Raw genomic sequence first — 23,412 nt, forward strand, 5'->3', positions numbered from 1 at the left:
TTCCCCCATACACACTATGATGTCCCCACAGTACAGTTACCCTACATACAGTATGATGTCCCTACAGTACATTCACGTTATACAGTATGATTTCCCAACATTACATTCCCCCACACACAGTATGATGTCCCCACAGTACATTCCCCCCACACACAGTATGATGTCCCCACAGTACATTCTCCCTACACACAGTATGATGTTCCCACAGTAAATTCCCCCGCACACAGTATGATGTCCTCACAGTACATTCCCCCACATACAGTATGTCCTCACAGTACATTCCCCCCACACACAGTATAATGTCCTCACAGTACATTTCCCCACAAACAGTATAATGTCCTCACAGTACATTTCCCCCACACACAGTATGATGTCCCCACAGTACATTCCTCCCACACACAGTATGATGTCCTCACAGTACATTTCCCCCATACACACTATGATGTCCCCACAGTACATTTACCCTACATACAGTATGATGTCCCTACAGTACATTCACGTTATACAGTATGATTTCCCAACATTACATTCCCCCACACACAATATGATGTCCCCACTGTACATTCCCCCACACATAGTATGATGTCCTCACAGTACATTCTCCCTACACACAGTAAGATGTCCCCACAGTAAATTCCCCCGCACACAGTATGATGTCCTAACAGTACTTTCCCCCACATACAGTATGTCCTCACAGTACATTCCCCCCACACACAGTATAATGTCCTCACAGTACATTTCCCCACAAACAGTATAATGTCCTCACAGTACATTTCCCCCCACACACACTCTGATGTCCCCATAGTACATTCCCCCACACACAGTATGATGTCCTTACAGTACATTCCCCCCACACACTGTATGTTGTCCTCACAGTTCATTTCCCCCGCACACAGTATGATGTCCCCACAGTACATTCCCCACACACACAGTATGATGTCCTCACAGTACATTTCCCCCATACACACTATGATGTCCCCACAGTACAGTTACCCTACATACAGTATGATGTCCCTACAGTACATTCACGTTATACAGTATGATTTCCCAACATTACATTCCCCCACACACAGTATGATGTCCCCACTGTACATTCCCCCACACATAGTATGATGTCCTCACAGTACATTCTCCCTACACACAGTATGATGTCCCCACAGTAAATTCCCCCGCACACAGTATGATGTCCTCACAGTACTTTCCCCCACATACAGTATGTCCTCACAGTACATTCCCCCCACACACAGTATAATGTCCTCACAGTACATTTCCCCCCACACACACTATGATGTCCCCATAGTACATTCCCCCACACATAGTATAATGTTCCGACAGTACATTCCCGCCACACACAGTATGATGTCCCCACAGTACATTCCCCCCACACACAGTATGATGTCCCCACAGTACATTCTCCCTACACACAGTATGATGTTCCCACAGTAAATTCCCCCGCACACAGTATGATGTCCTCACAGTACTTTCCCCCACATACAGTATGTCCTCACAGTACATTCCCCCCACACACAGTATAATGTCCTCACAGTACATTTCCCCCCACACACACTATGATGTCCCCATAGTACATTCCCCCACACATAGTATAATGTTCCGACAGTACATTCCCGCCACACACAGTATGATGTCCCCACAGTACATTCCCCCCACACACAGTATGATGTCCCCACAGTACATTCTCCCTACACACAGTATGATGTTCCCACAGTAAATTCCCCCGCACACAGTATGATGTCCTCACAGTACATTCCCCCACATACAGTATGTCCTCACAGTACATTCCCCCCACACACAGTATAATGTCCTCACAGTACATTTCCCCACAAACAGTTTAATGTCCTCACAGTACATTTCCCCCACACACAGTATGATGTCCCCACAGTACATTCCCCCCACACACAGTATGATGTCCTCACAGTACATTTCCCCCATACACACTATGATGTCCCCACAGTACATTTACCCTACATACAGTATGATGTCCCTACAGTACATTCACGTTATACAGTATGATTTCCCAACATTACATTCCCCCACACACAATATGATGTCCCCACTGTACATTCCCCCACACATAGTATGATGTCCTCACAGTACATTCTCCCTACACACAGTAAGATGTCCCCACAGTAAATTCCCCCACACACAGTATGATGTCCTCACAGTACTTTCCTCCACATGTAGTATGTCCTCACAGTACATTCCGCCCACACACAGTATAATGTCCTCACAGTACATTTCCCCACAAACAGTATAATGTCCTCACAGTACATTTTCCCCCACACACACTCTGATGTCCCCATAGTACATTCCCCCACACATAGTATAATGTTCCGACAGTACATTCCCACCACACACAGTATGATGTCCCCACAGTACATTCCCCCCACACACAGTATGATGTCACCACAGTACATTCTCCCTACACACAGTATGATGTTCCCACAGTAAATTCCCCCGCACACAGTATGATGTCCTCACAGTACATTCCCCCATATACAGTATGTCCTCACAGTACATTCCCCCCACACACAGTATAATGTCCTCACAGTACATTTCCCCACAAACAGTATAATGTCCTCACAGTACATTTCCCCCACACACACTATGATGTCCCCACAGTACATTCCCCCCACACATAGTATGATGTCCTCACAGTAGATTCCCCACACACACAGTATGATGTCCCCACATTACATTCCCCACACACACAGTATGATGTCCCCACATTACATTCCCCACACACACAGTATGATGTCTCCACAGTACATTCCCCCCACACACAGTATGATGTTCCCACAGTACATTCCCCCCACACACAGTATGATGTCCCCACTGTACATTCCTCCCACACACAAGTCTGATGTCCCCACAGTACATTCCCCCCCACACACAGTATGATGTCCCCACCGTACATTCCTCCCACACACAGTATGATGTCTCCACAGTACATTTTTAAAACACAGACAGTATGATGTCCTCACAGTACATTCCCGTACAGACAGTATGATGTCCTCACAGTACATTCTCCCACACACAGTAGGATGTCCCCACAGTATATTCCCCCCACACACAGTATGATGTCCCCACAGTACATTCTCCCACACACAGTAGGATGTCCCCACAGTATATTCCCCCCACACACAGTATGATGTCCCCACAGTACATTTTTAAAACACAGACAGTATGATGTCCTCACAGTACATTCCCGTACAGACAGTATGATGTCCTCACAGTACATTCTCCCACACACAGTATGATGTCCTCACAGTACATTCTCCCACACACAGTATGATGTCCCCACAGTACGTTCCTCAACACACAGTATGATATCCTCACAGTACATTCCTCCACACACAGTCTGATGTCCTCACACTACATTCCCCCCTCACACAGTATAATTTCTCCACAGTACATTCCCCCGCACACATTATGATGTCCCCACAGTAAATTCCCCTGCACACAGTATGATATCCTCACAGTACATTTCCCGCACACACAGTATGATGTCCCTACAGCACATTTCCCCCACACATAGTATGATATCCCCACAGTACATTTACCCTACATACAGTATGATGTCCCTACAGTACATTCACGCTATACAGTATGATGCCCCACATTACATTCCCCCACACACAGTATGATGTCCCCACAGTACATTCCCCCACACACAGTATGATGTCCTCACAGTACATTCTCCCTACAATCAGTATGATGTCCTCACAGTACATTCCCCCACACACAGTATGATGTCCTCACAGTACATTCTCCCTACAATCAGTATGATGTCCTTACAGTAAATTCCCCTGCACACAGTATGATGTCCTCACAGTAAATTCCCCTTACACACAGTATGTCTTCACAGTACATTCCCTGACTCACAGTATGATGTCCCCACAGTACATTCACGCTATACAGTATGATGTCCCGACATTACATTCCCCCGCACACAGTATGATGTCCCCACAGTACATTCACGCTATACAGTATGATGTCCCCACAGTACATTCACGCTATACAGTATGATGTCCCGACATTACATTCCCCCGCACACAGTATGATGTCCTCACAGTACATTCCTTCCACACACAGTATGATGTCCCCACAGTACATTCCCCCCACACATAGTATGATGTCCCCACAGTACATTCCCCCCACAAACAGTATGATGTCCCCACAGTACATTCCCCCCACACACACAGTATGATGTCCCCACATTACATTCCCCCCACACACAGTATGATGTCCTCACAGTACATTCCCCCACACACAGTATGATGTCCCCACAGTACATTCCCCCACACACAGTATGATGTCCCCACAGTACGTTCCTCAAAACACAATATGATATCCTCACAGTACATTCCCCCCCACACACAGTATAATGTCTCCATAGTTTATTCCCCCACAGTACATTCCTCCACACACAGTATGATTTCTCCACAGTACATTCCCCCGCACACATTATGATGTACCCACAGTAAATTCCCCCGCACACAGTATGATGTCCTCACAGTACATTCCCCCACATACAGTATGATGTCCTCACAGTTCATCCCCCCCCACACACAGTTTGATGTCCTCACAGTACATTTCCCGCACACTCAGTATGATGTCCCCACAGTACATTTCCCCCACACACAGTATGATGTCCCCACAGTACATTTCCCCCACACACAGTATGATGTCCCCACAGTACATTTCCCCCACACATAGTATGATATCCCCACAGTACATTTACCCTACATACAGTATGATGTCCCTACAGTACATTCACGCTATACAGTATGATGCCCCACATTACATTCCCCCACACACAGTATGATGTCCTCACAGTACATTCTCCCTACAATCAGTGTGATGTCCTTACAGTAAATTCCCCCGCACACAGTATGATGTCCTCACAGTAAATTCCCCTTACACACAGTATGTCTTCACAGTACATTCCCTGACACACAGTATGATGTCCCCACAGTGCATTCCCCCTACATACAGTATAATGCCCTCACAGTACATTCCCCCACACACAGTATAATGCCCTCACAGTACATTCCCCCACACACAGTATGATGTCCCCACAGTACATACCCCCACATACAGTATGATGTCCTCACAGTACAGTCCTTCCACACACAGTATGATGTCCCCATGTTACGTCCGGGTGGTGGAAACTCTGGACCGTACACCGGTTTCCCCTGAAGAGGCAGCCAGGCCGGTCACCCCGCCAGAGGGTCTTGATGCACGGCAGCCGAAGCACTATTGGTAGCCAGACAGTCCGTAGGGGAGCTGGAAAGGTGGATGTTGCTGAACACACGGAGTTCTGGACGGTAGTCCGGGTGACGAGGCTCAGGGTCCAAGGCCGGGTTGACGGGTCAGGCGGGGTCCGGAACCTGCTGAGCGATGGGACGGGTCACCCAACGGAGCCAGGGACTGGAGACTGGCGGAGCTGCAGAGGTGGTGGAACATCCGCCGAAGTCACCGTCAGGGTACTGGAATGGACGTGGTTTGGAGCGGCTGGCGTGGCAGGACAGGCTCTGCGAGACAGACAGGGTTAATACAGGGCAAAGCAATACGGGGACCTGAACTCCTAGCTTACTAAACACGTAGAACAGGCCCCGCCCACCAGGAAAGAGAATCCTAATATACCCTGTACCTGTCTATACAATTTCCTGTTTGAAGGTGCTGGCCCTTTAAGAAAGGGTCAATGACCGCGCGCGCGCCCTAATGCGCATGCGCGAGGCCCGTGTGCCAGAAGCCAGTCCAGGGAGCGGTGCAGAGGAAGCAGGGGTGCCCGGCAGGGTGTCCCACGTCGCTGAGGAGCGCCGGGAGTGGGGAGCTGGACGCATGGAGGGCACAGGCGAGGAAGAGGAGACCGGGACCGGAGTGGTGAGTCGGGGACGCCGCCGGGAAGCGGGGAGCGGGCCACGGGGACCGGAGAGCGGGGCACGGGGACCGGGAAGCGTGACAGTACCACCTCCCCCACGCCCCCCTCCCCGCAACCGGGACAGGAAAGCACGAATCAGAGGAGTGCCAACATTCTCCCGGGGCTCCCAGGACCTATCCTCGGGACCATAACCCGCCCAGTCCACCAGGAAGTATTGCCGACCTCGTACGGTCTTCATGGCCACGATATCCCTTACCGCATAGATGTCATCGTCAGCGATAGGAGGAGGAGTAGGACTGGCAGCAGCGGAGAATGGACCAAGGACGACAGGCTTGAGCAAGGAGACATGGAAAGAGTTGGGTATCCGCATCGTGGCCGGGAGCTGCAGCTTGTAGGAGACTGCATTAATCTTGCTGATGACTTTAAACGGCCCAATGTAACGAGGACCCAACTTGTACGATGGTAACTTCAATCGGACATATCTGGATGCAAGCCAGACCAGATCACCTCGGGAGAAACACGGGGGATCCAGGCGCCTCTTGTCCGCATGTCTCTTCATCCGCATAGAATCACATTCTAGGGAAGACTTGACAAAGTTCCATATAGCTGAGAAGTCCCGAACCAGAGCATCTGCTGCGGGGACATCGGAAGCCGAGGATACTGGCAACGGGACAGAAGGCTGAAGTCCGTAAACGACCTGGAAGGGAGAGCTGGAGGTGGACTCGCTGATGTGTTGGTTGTGGGAGAATTCAGCCCAAGGTAGGAGTGTGGACCAATCGTCATGATGGATGTTGACGTAGTGGCGCAGGACGGAGGTCAGGATCTGATTGACCCGTTCGACTTGGCCATTCGACTGAGGATGGTAGGCCGAAGAAAAGTCCAAGGATACTCCCAGATGTTTGCAGAGAGCCCTCCAGAAGCGCGAGGTAAACTGAGTTCCTCTGTCGGACACAATGTGTGCGGGGAAGCCATGCAATCGGAATATGTGCTGTATGAAGGAGTCAGCTAGCTCCTGGGCAGAGGGCAGCCCGGCCATGGGAACGAAGTGAGCCATCTTTGAGAAGCGATCCACCACAACCCATATGACCGTGTGTCCGGAGGATAAGGGTAAGTCCGTAATGAAGTCCATTGCAATATGTTGCCACGGAACGGAAGGAATGGGCAGAGGCAGAAGACGTCCATATGGTAGATGCTTGGGTGTCTTGTTCCGGGCACAGGATGGACAGGCTGAGACGAAGGTTGCGACGTCTTAAAGGAGGGACGGCCACCAGTAGTGACGGACAATCGTACTCCAAGTCTTCTTCTGACCAGCATGGCCGGCGATCTTTGAGGCATGGCCCCATTGCAGGACTCTCTGTCTGTCAGTATCTGAGACATAGGTTTTCCCAGGGGGTATCTGAGTTAGAGCGACAGGAGTCACCGGAATGACTTTACTGGGGTTGATGATGGGCTGGAACGTCTCCTCCTCCAACTCCACGGGCACGAAGGACCTGGACAAAGCGTCTGCCCGCACGTTCTTATCCGCAGGCCGAAAATGGAGTTGGAAATCAAATCGAGCAAAAAACAAGGACAAGCGGGCTTGTCGCGGGTTCAGTCTTTGGGCTGACCGCAGGTACTCCAGATTCTTGTGGTCCGTGCATATGATCACAGGGTATACTGCTCCCTCCAAGAGGTAGCGCCATTCCTCCAAGGCCAGCTTAACGGCAAGTAGCTCCCGATCCCCGATGGTGTAGTTGCGTTCGGGTGCCGAGAAGCTCTTGGAGAAGAATCCACAAGTGACCATCTTTCTGGAGGAGGAGTTCTGCATCAACACTGCCCCGGCTCCTGAGGAGGAGGCATCCACTTCTAAGGTGAACTGTCGGTTCAATTCAGGGCGATGGAGAACCGGGGAAGAAGCAAACGCCTGTTTCAAGGAGCAGAACGCGGCATCGGCCGCCGGTGGCCAGTCCTTAGGATTAGCTCCTTTCTTAGTCAAGGCAGAGAGAGGCGCAGTCAAGGCAGAGAAGTGCGGGATGAATTGACGATAATAGTTCGCAAAGCCGAGAAAGCGTTGGATAGCCTTCAGTCCGGAAGGAGGAGGCCAGTTGATGATGGCAGACACTTTCTCTGGGTCCATCTGCAGGCCAGTGTCCGAGATTACATAACCCAGGAAGGGAAGAGACGACTTTTCAAAGACGCACTTCTCGTATTTGGCGTACAGACGGTTCTCTCTAAGCCTCTGGAGAACTAGCTGCACGTTCTGTCTGTGGGTCTGTAGATCCGGAGAGAAGACCAGGATGTCGTCCAGATACACCACGACACAGACATAGAGGAGATCTCTGAACACGTCGTTCACCAATTCTTGGAAGACTACCGGAGCATTACACAGACCAAAGGGCATGACACAATACTCGTAGTGCCCATCCCGAGTGTTGAATGCGGTCTTCCATTCGTCTCCAGAGCGAATGCGAACCAGGTTATAGGCCCCACGGAGGTCCAACTTGGTGAATACACGAGCTCCTCGGAGCCGATCGAATAGTTCGGGGATAAGTGGCAGAGGGTATTTGTTTTTTACGGTGATCTGGTTTAATCCCCGGTAGTCAATGCAAGGGCGCAGATCACCTTCCTTCTTCTTGACGAAGAAAAACCCTGCTCCGGCAGGGGACGAAGATCTCCGAATGAACCCCTTAGCCAGGCTCTCGGTGATATAGGCAGACATGGCCCGTGTTTCAGCAGGGGACAAGGGGTATATCCTTCCTCTAGGAGGCGTAGTTCCTGGCAGTAAATCGATGGCACAGTCGTAGGGACGATGAGGCGGTAGTACCTCTGACTCTTTTTTATCAAAGACGTCCGAGAAGGACCAGTAGGCAGAAGGCAGTCCTGGTAGAGACTCTGGAACCGGAGGTCGTCGGATGGGCTGGATGGATTTCAGACATCTCTCGTGACACGAGGAGCCCCATCGGGTAATTTCACCTGTACTCCAGCTGACCGACGGTTCGTGTGCCCGTAACCATGGGAGTCCCAGCAGGATCTGATGAGACATGCGCGGGAGGACGTAGAAGGTGATCTTCTCGGTGTGCAGAGCACCGATCCGTACTTCCACAGGCTTGGTGATCAGTGAGACGGTGTCAGAGAGGGGTCTCTCATCTACAGAGGCGATCACCAGCGGTTTTTCTAGTGGGAGGACAGGCACCTGGTACTTATCCACCGTGGCCTGCTGGATGAAGTTGCCTGCTGCTCCGGAATCGAGGTCCGCCTCTGCCGTGAACCGGGTCTCTTCTGTAGTGACTTGAATAGTCCATGTAACGGAGTCTGAGAGCGTCCCAGCACCTAGGGTGGCCTCTCCTACCAAGCCTAGGCTTTGGAGTTTCCCGGCTTCTCGGGACAAGAGCGTAGCAGGTGTGTGCCATCACCGCAGTAGAAGCAGAGACCCTTTGCTAGTCGTTCTGTTCTGCGTTGCTCAGACTGCCTCAGGCGGTCAATCTGCATGGGCTCGTAGGTAGACGCGCCAGGTGACGCCAACTGGGGAGCGATGGACTTCTGAGGTGGGGAGGAGTGCCTTATCGGACGCCTCTCGCGGGACACCTCTTTGGATCGTTCCTGAAAGCGAAGATCCACTCGAGTCGCTAGAGCAATCAGGGCATCCAGGGTGGAAGGCACGTCACGACCAGCCAGCTCATCTTTAATACGACCCGAGAGTCCCTCCCAGAAGGCGGCGGTTAGGGCCTCATTGTTCCACCCTAGTTCCGAGGCCAAGGTGCGAAAACGAATAGCATATTGGCCCACCGTCAGAGTCCCCTGACGTAGCCGGAGGAGGGATGAGGCAGACGCGGAGGCACGTCCGGGCTCGTCAAAGGTGCTACGAAAAGCCTGCAGGAATTCCTGGATGTCGGTGGTTACCGGATCCTCCTTCTCCCACAAGGGGTTCATCCAGGCCAGTGCCTCTCCCTCTAGATGGGACATCATGAACGCGACCTTGGCTTGGTCAGAGGCAAAAAGGTGCGGCAGCAGCTTGAAATGGAGGGAGCATTGATTTATGAATCCCCTGCAGGTCTTGGGATCTCCGGCGTACCGGGGTGGTGAGGCCAAACAAAGTTTGGAAGCATCCGAGGAGGCTGCCATGGGAGCTGCGGCCGTGGATTGTGCAGTGGAAACCTGAGATGCCAAGGACGTGGCCGTTGCTTGTAGCGTGTTCAGGCGGGTATCCACAGAAGACATGAAGGACAGCATGCGGGTCTGGGTCTCGCGCTGTCGTACGAGTTCCTGCTGCAAGGCCGCTAGTGCTTCGGCGGGATCCATGGCCTGTTCTAGCTGTTACGTCCGGGTGGTGGAAACTCTGGACCGTACACCGGTTTCCCCTGAGGAGGCAGCCAGGCCGGTCACCCTGCCAGAGGGTCTTGATGCACGGCAGCCGAAGCACTATTGGTAGTCAGACAGTCCGTAGGGGAGCTGGAAAGGTGGATGTTGCTGAACACACGGAGTTCTGGACGGTAGTCCGGGTGACGAGGCTCAGGGTCCAAGGCCGGGTTGAAGGGTCAGGCGGGATCCGGAACCTGATGAGTGAAGGGACGGGTCACCCAACGGAGCCAGGGACTGGAGACTGGCGGAGCTGCAGAGGTGGTGGAACATCCGCCGAAGTCACCGTCAGGGTACTGGAATGGACGTGGTTCGGAGCGGCTGGCGTGGCAGGACAGGCTCTGCGAGACAGACAGGGTTAATACAGGGCAAAGCAATACGGGGACCTGAACTCCTAGCTTACTAAACACGTAGAACAGGCCCCGCCCACCAGGAAGGAGAATCCTAATATACCCTGTACCTGTCTATGCAATTTCCTGTTTGAAGGTGCTGGCCCTTTAAGAAAGGGTCAATGACCGCGCGCGCGCGAGGCCCGTGTGCCAGAAGCCAGTCCAGGGAGCGGTGCAGAGGAAGCAGGGGTGCCCGGCAGGGTGTCCCACGTCGCTGAGGAGCGCCGGGAGCGGGGAGCTGGACGCATGGAGGGCGCAGGCGAGGAAGAGGAGACCGGGACCAGAGTGGTGAGTCGGGGACGCCGCCGGGAAGCGGGGAGCGGGCCACGGGGACCGGAGAGCGGGGCACGGGGACCGGGAAGCATGACACCCCACAGTACATTCCCCCCACACATAGTATGATGTCCCCACAGTACATTCCCCCCACACACAGTATGATGTCCCCACAGTACATTCCCCCACACACAGTATGATGTCCCCACATTACATTCCCCCCACACACAGTATGATGTCCTCACAGTACATTCCCCTACACACAGTATGATGTCCCCACAGTACATTCCCCCCACACACAGTGTGATGTCCCCACAGTACATTCCCCCCACACACAGTATGATGTCCCCACAGTACATTCCCCCACACACAGTATGATGTCCCCACATTACATTCCCCCCACACACAGTATGATGTCCTCACAGTACATTCCCCTACACACAGTATGATGTCCCCACAGTACATTCCCCCCACACACAGTGTGATGTCCCCAAAGTACATTCCCCCCACACACAGTATGATGTCCCCACAGTACATTCCCCCTACACACAGTGTGATGTCCCCACAGTACATTCACTCTACATACAGTATGATGTCCCCACAGTACATTCACCCCACACATAGTATGATGTCCCCACAGTACATTCCCCCCACACACAGTATGATGTCCCCACAGTACATTCACTCTACATACAGTATGATGTCCCCACAGTACATTCCTCCCACACACAGTATGATTTCCCAACAGCACATTCCTCCCACACACAGTATGATGTCCCCACAGTACATTTCCAAAACACACACACAGTATGATGTCCTCACAGTACATTCCCATACAGACAGTATGATGTCCTCAGAGTACATTCTCCCACACACAGTATGATGTTCTCACACTACATTCCCCCTTCACTCAGTATGATTTCCCCACAGTACATTACCCACACACACACAGTATGATGTCCCCACAGTACATTCCCCACACACACACAGTATGATGTCCCCACAATACATTCCCCCACACACAGTATGATTACCTCACAGGTCATTCCTGTACAGACAGTATGATGACCTCACAGTACATTCCCGTACAGACAGTATAATGTCCTCACAGTACATTCCCCCACACACAGTATGATGTCCTCACAGTACATTCTCCCACACACAGTATGATGTCCTCAAAGTACATTCCCCCACACACAGTATGATGTCCCCACAGTACATTCCCCCACACACAGTATGATGACCTCACAGGTCATTCCCGTACAGACAGTATGATGTCCTCATAGTACATTCTCCCACACACAGTATGATGTCCTCACAGTACATTCTCCCACACACAGTATGATGTCCCCATAGTACGTTCCCCCACACACAGTATGATGTCCTCACAGTACATTCCCCCACACACAGTATGATGTCCTCACAGTACATTCCCCCACACACAGTATGATGTCCTCACAGTACATTCCCCCCACACACAGTATGATGTCCCCACAGTAAATTCCCCCCACACACAATATGATGTCTGTTATGATTCAGGGATCGAGGAGGATCAATAAATGCAGAATCCCAAAAAGGTAACAGAGTGGCTGGAAACTTAACGGACTGGAGACGTAATCCTGACACACAACTAACTGTAGCCGTGGGTCGTGCCTATGAAGACCTAGACGCCTTGACAAAGCCGGAGAACTAAATAATCTCATAGATAGAAATATAAGAAAGCTAATCTGCCTCGGAGTAGTCCCCAAAGATAGATAGATAGCCCACCACATGTAAAGGCTACGGTGATATAGAAAAATACAATACAAAGCCAGAAAAGACAGATTCAGCAAAGGTGAGGCCCAAACTATCTTTATGGCCCCCTTCACACGCACGTCAAAAACACGTGCGTGTCTTACGTTCCATTTTTCAGGTCCGTGTTCCGTATTTTATGTCCATTTCTCCGGTATGTGTGACATCCGTTTGATGGCGTATGCTAGCCGTGTGTGCGTGTGATACGTATGTGTAATGTCCGTGTGTTGTCCGTGTGAAATGTTCCGTGTGTGATGCACAATGACGTTGCTACATTTGCTACATACCCGCTGACAGCAGACAGCGACGCGCGATGAGAATGAAGTCGGGTGAACTTCACTCGACTTCGTTGTCATACCGTGGCTCTGTCTGTGTCGCGTCCTGATTAGCGGTCACCCATGAAGGACTCACCAGTGACCGCTAATCCCCTGAGTGACTGAAGCGATTTGCGCTGCCGTCACTCAGGTTACCCGCGGCTAGCTGGAGTCCTCAACCCGAGATCGCAACTCACCTGTGACTTCATAGCTGATCGCGCAGCACACTTCACTCACTCGGGAGACTTGATGTCACAGTTGGAGGATCCACGGGGGCCGCGAGTGACCTGAGTGTCATCATCGCTGATCGCGCTTCTCTCCTCAGTTGCTGCGTGGAGCTGACAGGAGCGGCGGTTTTCTACTGCAGCTCCTGTCACCTTCATGTAGCAGAGCTGAGAGCGTCACGGGACCTCCGTGGATTACGCCGGACCTGGAGGGGTTTTCGGGGCTTAATAAAGTGGTGTGCGAGGGTGTTTTTTTTTTTATTATTTCAAATAAAGGATTTTTCGTTGTGTGTGTTTATTTTCTTTAACTTACAGGTTAATCTTGGAAGCTATCTCGGGGAGACACCTGTCATGATTATCTTGGACTTAGTGGCAGCTATGGGCTGCTGCCATTAACTCCTTATTACCCCGTTTGCCACTGTACCAGGGCAATTCGGGATCAGCCGGGTACAGTCCCAGGACTGTCACATCTAATGGATGCGGCAATTCCGGGCGGCTGCTGGCTGATATTGTTAGGCTGGGGGGCTCCCCATAACGTGGAGCTCCCCATCCTGAGAATACCAGCCTTCAGCCGTGTGGCTTTACCCTGGCTAGTACCAAAATTGGGGGGGGGACCGCACGCCGTTTTTTCATAATTATTTATTTCTTTTTTTTACTGTTCGATATTGACACGCCCACCGGCGGCTGTGATTGGTTGCAGTGAGACAGCTGTCACTCAGCGTGGGGGCGTGTTTCACTGCAACCAATCATAGGCGCTGGTGGGCGGGGAAAGCAGAGAATACGAGATTGAATAATGAGCGGCTGGCTTTTTCAAAATAGTAAAAGCCGCCGGAGTTTTTTTAACAGCTGTGCAGCGCCGCATCGGTGATCGGGGAATGGTGAGTATGAGAGAGGGGGGAGACTGACCGACAGACAGAGAGGGACAGACAAGAGAGAGAGAGACCGACCGACGGACTGAGGGAGATTGACTGACATACACAGAAAAAAAAGATTAACCGACATCGCTTCAAAAAAGCACAAAACATACACGGACCATACGGAGATGCATCCGTGTCACGTACGTGTGCTCACGGACTCATAGACTTTCATTGGGTGCGTGTGTGCGTGTTCCATGCAGAAAACGGATATGCATCTGTGTAATACGGATACACATACGTTTCACGCACACGGACCGTACGGAAAAACGCACGTGTAACACCAAACATTGAATATCATTGGAGTACGTGTGTCCATGTCTCCGGTACATACAGAAACGGACCAAACACGTACCGGAGACACGTGCGTGTGAAGGGGGCCTATAGGAAAGGATAGGAAAGAGCAACTGTCTGCAGCTGTAAAAACCCTAATATATACCAGCAGTTCTGATATGGAAAAATCCTGAGGTCACACAACCTCTCCCCCACTGTATCAGCACTCAAATGTTACTGGGATCCAAAAACACTAATGAGATGAGGGACTGAATTAATACCAAGCATGAAAAACATAAACCTTGCAGAATCATGGAGCTAAGTATACAGACACTCCCAGCACGGAATGATCCCATTCCATCATGAACTCCACAAAGACAAAACAGGAATCATGCATTAGTATCCACGCAGAGAAAGCAACAAGAAAATGGAAAACAAACAGCAGAGGTTCAAAGACCACTTATCTGAGATGAGTTCTGGAAGTGAGCAGAGCCGGTTACAGAATGTCCTTAACACACAGGAGCAATTGGTCACCGGCAAGTAACAAGAGAAGGCTACTAGGTTAAATAGCCCAATCTGACCATGATTGCCAGTCCTCTGCAGGTGTGTCGCTTTCATTCCACACATCAACTGCTCCACCAGCACTGACCACAAGAGGGAGCCCCAAACTGGAAAACATATTCACAACAGATGTCCTCACAGTACATTCCCCCCACACACAGTATGATGTCTTCATAATACATTTCCCCACACACACACAGTATGATGTCCTCACAGTACATTGCCCCACACACAGTATGATGTCCCTACAGTACATTGCCCCACACACAGTATGATGTCCCTACACTACAGGCCCCCCACACACAGTATGATGTCTTCACAATACAATTCCCCACACACACAGTATAATGTCCTCACACTACATTCCCCCCACACACAGTATGATGTCTTCATAATACATTTCCCCACACACACACAGTATGATGTCCTCACAGTACATTCCCCCCACACACAGTATGATGTCCCTACACTACAGTCCCCCCCACACACAGTATGATGTCCTCACAGTACATTCTCCCACACACAATATGATGTCACCACAGTACTTTCCCCCACACACAGTATGATGTCACCACAGTACATTCCCCCACACACAGTATGATGTCCTCACAGTACATTCCCCCACACACAGTATGATGTCCCCACAGTACATTCCCCCACACACAGTATGATGTCCCCACAGTACATTCCCCCACACACAGTATGATTCCTCAGAGTACATTCCCCCCACACACAGTATGATGTCTCTACAGTACATTCCCCCACACACAGTATGATGTCCTCACAGTACATTCTCCCACACACAGTATGATGTCCTCACAGTACATTGCCCCACACACAGTATGATGTCCCTACAGTACATTGCCCCACACACAGTATGATGTCCCTACACTACAGGCCCCCCACACACAGTATGATGTCTTCACAATACAATTCCCCACACACACAGTATAATGTCCTCACACTACATTCCCCCCACACACAGTATGATGTCTTCATAATACATTTCCCCACACACACACAGTATGATGTCCTCACAGTACATTCCCCCCACACACAGTATGATGTCCCTACACTACAGTCCCCCCCACACACAGTATGATGTCCTCACAGTACATTCTCCCACACACAATATGATGTCACCACAGTACTTTCCCCCACACACAGTATGATGTCACCACAGTACATTCCCCCACACACAGTATGATGTCCTCACAGTACATTCCCCCACACACAGTATGATGTCCCCACAGTACATTCCCCCACACACAGTATGATGTCCCCACAGTACATTCCCCCACACACAGTATGATTCCTCAGAGTACATTCCCCCCACACACAGTATGATGTCTCTACAGTACATTCCCCCACACACAGTATGATATCCTCACAGTACATTCCCCCACACACAGTATGATGTCCTCACAGTACATTCTCCCACACACACAGTATGATGTCCTCAGAGTACATTCCCCCCACACACAGTATAATGTCCTCACAGTACATTCCCCCACACACACAGTATGATGTCCTCACAGTACATTCCCCCACACACAGTATGATGTCCTCACAGTACATTCTCCCACACACAGTATGATGTCCTCACAGTACATTCCCCCACACACAGTATGATGTCCTCACAGTACATTCCCCCACACACAGTATGATGTCCCCACAGTACATTTCCCCACACACAGTATGATGTCCCCACAGTACATTGGGACAAGTGGGAAAGCTCCCTAATTTTGGGAGTGTCCTGTTGAATCCAGAAAGTTTTGTTGGTATGATGTACCCCTCTAAAATGGGCTGTCATGTGTCATGCTTCAGGTGTCATGGTTTTTTTTTAATAAAAGGATGTAATATAAGATTCAACGCAGCGCTTGTCCTCGCCGTAATGTTTATGACTAATATTGTAATATTACTGTGTGAATTTATTTTTATTTCTAAGTTATTATTACTATTATTTTTGCTATCATTATTATTTTATTATACTATCACCATTATTTTATCTTTTTTGTTACTGTATGAATGTATTATTATTATGCTTATTTCTATGTATACTTTTATTATTTATATTATTTTTTTATATTAACAATATTTATATTGATTTTTTATGATTATATTATTATATTTACCGTTATTTTAACCCTATTATTACAGTTTTGATTTATCCTTTTGATTTATTATAATTGCATGTATTCCTTTATGTTTTTTATTGTATTTTCTTTTAATATTACTATTAGAATTGTATAAATCTATTATGTATTTTTATATACTATAGCTTTTTTTAATGTAACTTTTATTACTTTGAATTTATTAGTATTTTATTATACTATCCTATTACTATTATTTTAATATTACTATTATTACTATATAAAATTACTATTTTTGTTTATTTTTAATGTTGTATTATAATATTTCTATAATTTTACTGTTAATCCTGCAGATTTTTTTTATTATTATTATTAATAATATTATTACTAATATTATTCACATATTCACTTGCGTATTTATTAATTATTGATTAATATAATTGTATTATTATTTCCTATTATTATTCCGAATACTCCAGCGTCCTGTCGGAGGGTCGTGAATGGGACTTTTTATGTGATATCGCAGGTCGTCATCCACATGCTTTATGACTCACAGTCTTCCTGCTCCATCACTGACCAGTAGAGTTGTGTTAATATGGTCCCCATGTTATGGGGGATGGGATGTAGTGAACCATGCAGATGCTGGACCTCAGTTTCCTCTGCCTCTCACGCTGTGTTTGGGTATTGAGTCATTATTACCATGTGTGGAATCCTGGATCTGGGGGAAGGAGTTGAATTCCTGCTTTCTGCCGTCTCCATTTATGGCCTCCCTCCCCGGACTTCAGACTGGGAAGAAACACTCAATGTTTCCATATACGGCGATCCTCCCGGATCAGGGCGATGGCTCCGAGCCCAGAATGGGGGGTTAATCTATATGTGAGCGATCTGCTGAGGATACATTTTATATATAAAACACCTCCTCAGCCTGAGGTGACAAACGCCGAAAAAATGGAATTTATCAGGTTCAAGATTCATAGTGAGGAGAACGTGTGACCAAAATGAAGACAATCACAGTGAGGAGAACGTGAGACCACAATGGAGACTATCACAGTGAGGAGAACGTGTGACCACAATGGAGACTATCACAGTGAGGAGAACGTGAGACCACAATGGAGACTATCACAGTGAGGAGAACGTGTGACCACAATGGAGACAATCACAGTGAGGAGAACATGAGACCACAATGGAGACAATCACAGTGAGGAGAACTTGTGACCACAATAGAGACAATCACAGTGAGGAGAACGTGAGACCACAATGGAGACTATCACAGTGAGGAGAACGTGAGACCACAATGGAGACAATCACAGTGAGGAGAACGTGTGATCACAATGGAGACAATCACAGTGAGGAGAACCTGTGATCACAATGGAGACAATCACAGTGAGGAGAACGTGTGATCAAAATGAAGACAATCACAGTGTGGAGAACGTGAAACCACAATGGAGAAAATCATAGTGAGGAGAACCTGTGACCACAATAGAAACAATCATAGTGAGGAGAACGTGTGACCACAATGAAGACAATCACAGTGAGGAGAACGTGAGACCACAATGGAGACAATCACAGTGAGGAGAACGTGTGATCACAATGGAGACAATCACAGTGTGGAGAACGTGAAACCACAATGGAGAAAATCATAGTGAGGAGAACCTGTGACCACAATGGAGACAATCATAGTGAGGAGAACGTGTGACCACAATGAAGACAATCACAGTGAGGAGAACGTGAAACCACAATGGAGACAATCACAGTGAGGAGAACATGTGACCACAATGGAGACAATCACAGTGAGGAGAACTTGTGACCACAATGAAGACAATCACAGTGAGGAGAACATGTGACCACAATGAAGACAATCACAGTGAGGAGAATGTGTAACCACAATGGAGACAATCATAGTGAGGAGAACGTGAGACCACAATGGAGACAATCACAGTGAGGAGAATTTGTGACCACAATGGAGACAATCACAGTGAGAAGAACGTGAGACAATAATGGAGACAATCACAGAGAGGAGAACGTGTGACCACAATGAAGACAATCACAGTGAGGAGAACGTGTGACCACAATGAAGACAATCACAGTGCAGAGAACGTGAGACCACAATGAAGACATTCACCGGGAGGATGCCGTTAACATGGTTTATACAAATACATTTATTGTTATGTGACAGGACTGCTACACAGAATATATACAATGTGATATGACCCGACTCTCATACGTTGCACTAATACCCTACTATCCACACCCAAGACAGGCTCTCAAGTGACACCAAGCAACTCCCAGGACAGAAACTACTGGTGACACTCAACCGCTACTGGGAACTGGTGGCCCCAATGGTGACACTAACGGCCACACTGGATAGGCCGTCTGGTAACACTTAGTGACACCAAGGACAGGCCCTACTGGTGACACCCAATGTCAGCAAGGAACAGGCTTGAATGCGGCTACTTAATGCCAACCAGGACAAATATTCTTGGTGACAACAAACACTACCCAGGACTAGCCCTCATGTTGTCACTGAACAACACCATAGACAGAGGTCTTACTATTGACACAAAACACCAAGAACAAGCCCCTTTGGTGACACTGAACAAAACCATTGGTGACAAAATCCCCATTACCCATGACAAGCCCCAGTGGTGAAATCCAACAATTCCCAGTTCTAGACCCTATTGGTGAAAATCCCTCTTACCCACTACAGACCCCAATGGTGACATCCAACAGTACCAAGTTCAGGCCCCACTGGAAAAAATCCCCATACAACCAGGACAGGCCTTACTGGTGACTCCGAATGATACCCCAGAAAGGCCCTACTGATTACAATACCCCCACACTAATGACATGCCCTGCTGGTGACAATAGCTCCCAGATGCATGACCGGCCATGCTGGTGACTAGAGATGAGCGAACCCGAAGTTCAGTATTCGTACCAAACACAGACTTTACAAAACAAACAGAGTTCGGATTCAGAGATCGGGTGCTTTATATATGAACACCAGTGACACAGGCATCAAGGTGCTTGGGTGCGCTCGGTGCTCGGGTACGATTAGTGCTCAGCCCAGTGCGAGCTGCTTGCAGTGTTTGATCAGCTGACCCTTGGGGTGACAACAGAGTGATCGAATGTAGCGTGCACCAAACAAAAGAGGATTAGAAAAACCCCTTCCACCTGCCCTGGAAGTGACTGGCTTGTAGCTGCATGTGGGTGGAGACCCCAACTGCCCAAATAGTGACTTCCATTGGGGTTCAGGTCAACTTTATCTAAACATTGCAGTGGCAATGAAAAGAGGAAAAGTATATGGGTGGCATCACATGCTACGATATAGCGGGCGATATGTCGTCAGGGTCACAGATTCCGTGACGCACAACCGGCGCCGTTTGACATATCGTAGCGTGTGACAGCTATGAGCGACTTTTAACGAGCAAAAATACTCACCTTATCGTTGCATGTTGACACGTCGATCATTTCCATAACATCCTTCCTCCTTCTGCACGCCGGTCATTCATCGTTCCCGAGGCAGCACACATCACTCCGTGTGACACCCCGGGACCGACGAACACGGCTTACCTGCATCCCGCCGGCAATGCGGAAGGAAGGAGGTGGGCGGGATGTTACGTCCCGCTAATCTCGGCCCCTCCACTTCAATTGGGCGGCCGCTGTGTGACGTCGCTGTGACGACGAACGTCCCTCCCCCTTCAGGAAGAGGATGTTCACCGCCCACAGCCAGGTCATTCAGGAGGTAAGTACGTGTGACGGGTGTTAACGACTTTGTGCGACACGGGCAACAAATTGCCTGTGATGCACAAACGATGGGAGCGGGTGCGATCGCTCATGCGATCGCACGATATATCGTCCCGTGTAAAACCCCCCTAAGACTCAAAGTAAAATTTTATTAAATATATTAAAACAGAAAAAACATTTTTTTCCTTAAAAGTCTATAGAAAAATAATTCAAATGCAACTTATGTGCTAAGAATTAGCGGAGACGGGTGTAAATGGGCCACACACAATAAATACGGTTTGTGTCTACAGTTACACCCCCTCCTGCCGGACTTATTATTTATTTGCTCATAGGAGAAAACAAACTCACTCTCTCTCTCTATAATATATATATATATATATATATATATAATATATTCCTATAATATATTTCAGAGCAGAGCTCTGTATGTAGCAATGGGTTGTGTTCAGTAGGTCAGTACCTGATATAATTGGATTTTAGTCTTATGGAGACAGTTTATAAATACAGAACCACAGCGGGTCTGTAACATCCTAGCTGGAGGGATAGACAAGATTACATTGTTAGAAAGGAGGCATACATGTTACAAAATGGAACAGATGGGAGTAAATGTCTTCTCTCCGGCCCCAACGCATGTTTCGTAAGGAGCATCTTCAGGAGTCATGTGTACCTTCTAGAAATGTAGTCATCATGTCTACCCCTCTAGCCGACTCTGGGTGTCATTTCTTTGAAGCCCACACCGCCAACAGTTTCTGGATGCTTCTGCCTCACATTGCCCGCAGTAAACATCTGGGACACTCGCCGCACCGCCCGCAGCATGGCCCTACTTCAGCACCACCTCTGCTTCCTGTGACCCTGCTTCACCACCACTGCCCCCCCCACAGATTATAAGACAGACCCCATATTTATTTTTACCTTTTTTTCCTCTAAATTTGGGGTGGCTCTTATAAAACGAAAAATATGGTACATATTTATTGTGTGTACTTTAAGCCTAATACTTTTCCTCTATTCATTGCCACTGATGTGTCTTCTTCAAGTTATGGCTTTTTCTATATTTATTAGTGGGTGCAATATCTAAAGTCTGACTAAACTTCCAGAGGTTCGCTCATCTCTACCGGTGACACATGTCCATGCCAAGGACAGCTCCTTCTGGTGCCACTATTCCCCCAGTAACCAGGACAGGTCCTACTGATCCCTCCGCAACCAGGAGAGGCCATTACTAATGACGATCCCTCCCCCAACCAGGACAGGCCCTACTGTTGACAAGCCCTCCCCCAACAAGGAGAGGCCCTACTGATGAGAATCCCTCCCCCAACCAGGACAGGCACTACTGATGACAATCCTTCCCCCAACCAGGAGAGGCACTACTGATGACAATCCCTCCCCCAACCAGGAGAGGCCCTACTGATGATAAGCCCTCCCCCAACCAGGAGAAGCCCTACTGATGACAAGCCCTCCCCCAACTAGGAGAGGCCCTACTGATGACAAGCCCTCCCCCAACCAGGACAGGCCCTACTAATGACTATCCCTCCCCCAACCAGGACAGGCCCTACTGAAGACAATCCCTCCCCCAACCAGGACAGGCCCTACTGAAGACAATCCCTCCCCCAACCAGGACAGGCCCTACTGATAACAAGCCCTCCCCCAACCAGGACAGGCCCTACTGATGACAAGCCTTCCCCCAACCAGGAGAGGCACTACTGTTGACAAGTCCTCCCAAAACCAGGACAGGCCCTTCTAATGACAAGCCCTCCTCCAACCAGGACAGCCACTACTGATGACAAGCCCTCCCTCAACCAGGAGAGGCCCTACTAATGACAATTCTTCGCACAAGCAGGACAGGCCCTACTGATGACAAGCCCTTCCCCAACCAGGACAGGTACTACAGAGACAATCCTTCTCACAACCAGGACAGGCCCTACTGATGACAAGCCCTCCCCCAACCAGGACAGGCCCTACTAATGACAAGCCCTCCCTCAACCAGGACAGGCCCTACTGATGACAAGCCCTGCCCCAACCAGGACAGGCCCTACTAATGACAAGCCCTCCCTCAACCAGGACAGGCCCTACTGATGACAAGCCCTGCCCCAACCAGGACAGGCCCTACTGATGACAATCCTTCTCACAACCAGGACAGGCCCTACTGATGACAGCCCCCTTACAACCAGGGGAGGCTCTACTGATGACAAGTCCTCCCCCAACCAGGGCAGGCCCTACTAATGACGATCCCTCCCCCAAGCAGGAGAGGCCCTACTGATGATAATCCTTCTCACAACCAGGACAGGCACTACTAATGACAATCCCTCCCCCAACAAGGAGAGGCTCTACTGATGACAAGCCCTCCCCCAACCAGGAGAGGCCCTACCGATAACAAGCCCTCCCCAAACTAGGAGAGGCCCTACCAATGACAAGCCCTCCCCCAACCAGGAGAGGCACTACTGATGACAAGCCCTCCCCAACCAAGAGAGGCACTACTGATGACAAGCCCTCTCCCCCAACCAGGAGAGGCCCTACTGATGACAATCCCTCTCACAACCAGGACAGGCCCTACTAATGACAAGCCCTCCCCCAACCAGAACAGGCCCTAATGGTGACAATT

The sequence above is a fragment of the Anomaloglossus baeobatrachus genome, unplaced genomic scaffold, assembly GCF_048569485.1.
Source record: "Anomaloglossus baeobatrachus isolate aAnoBae1 unplaced genomic scaffold, aAnoBae1.hap1 Scaffold_2366, whole genome shotgun sequence".
In the NCBI taxonomy this organism is placed as follows: Eukaryota; Metazoa; Chordata; class Amphibia; order Anura; family Aromobatidae; genus Anomaloglossus; species Anomaloglossus baeobatrachus.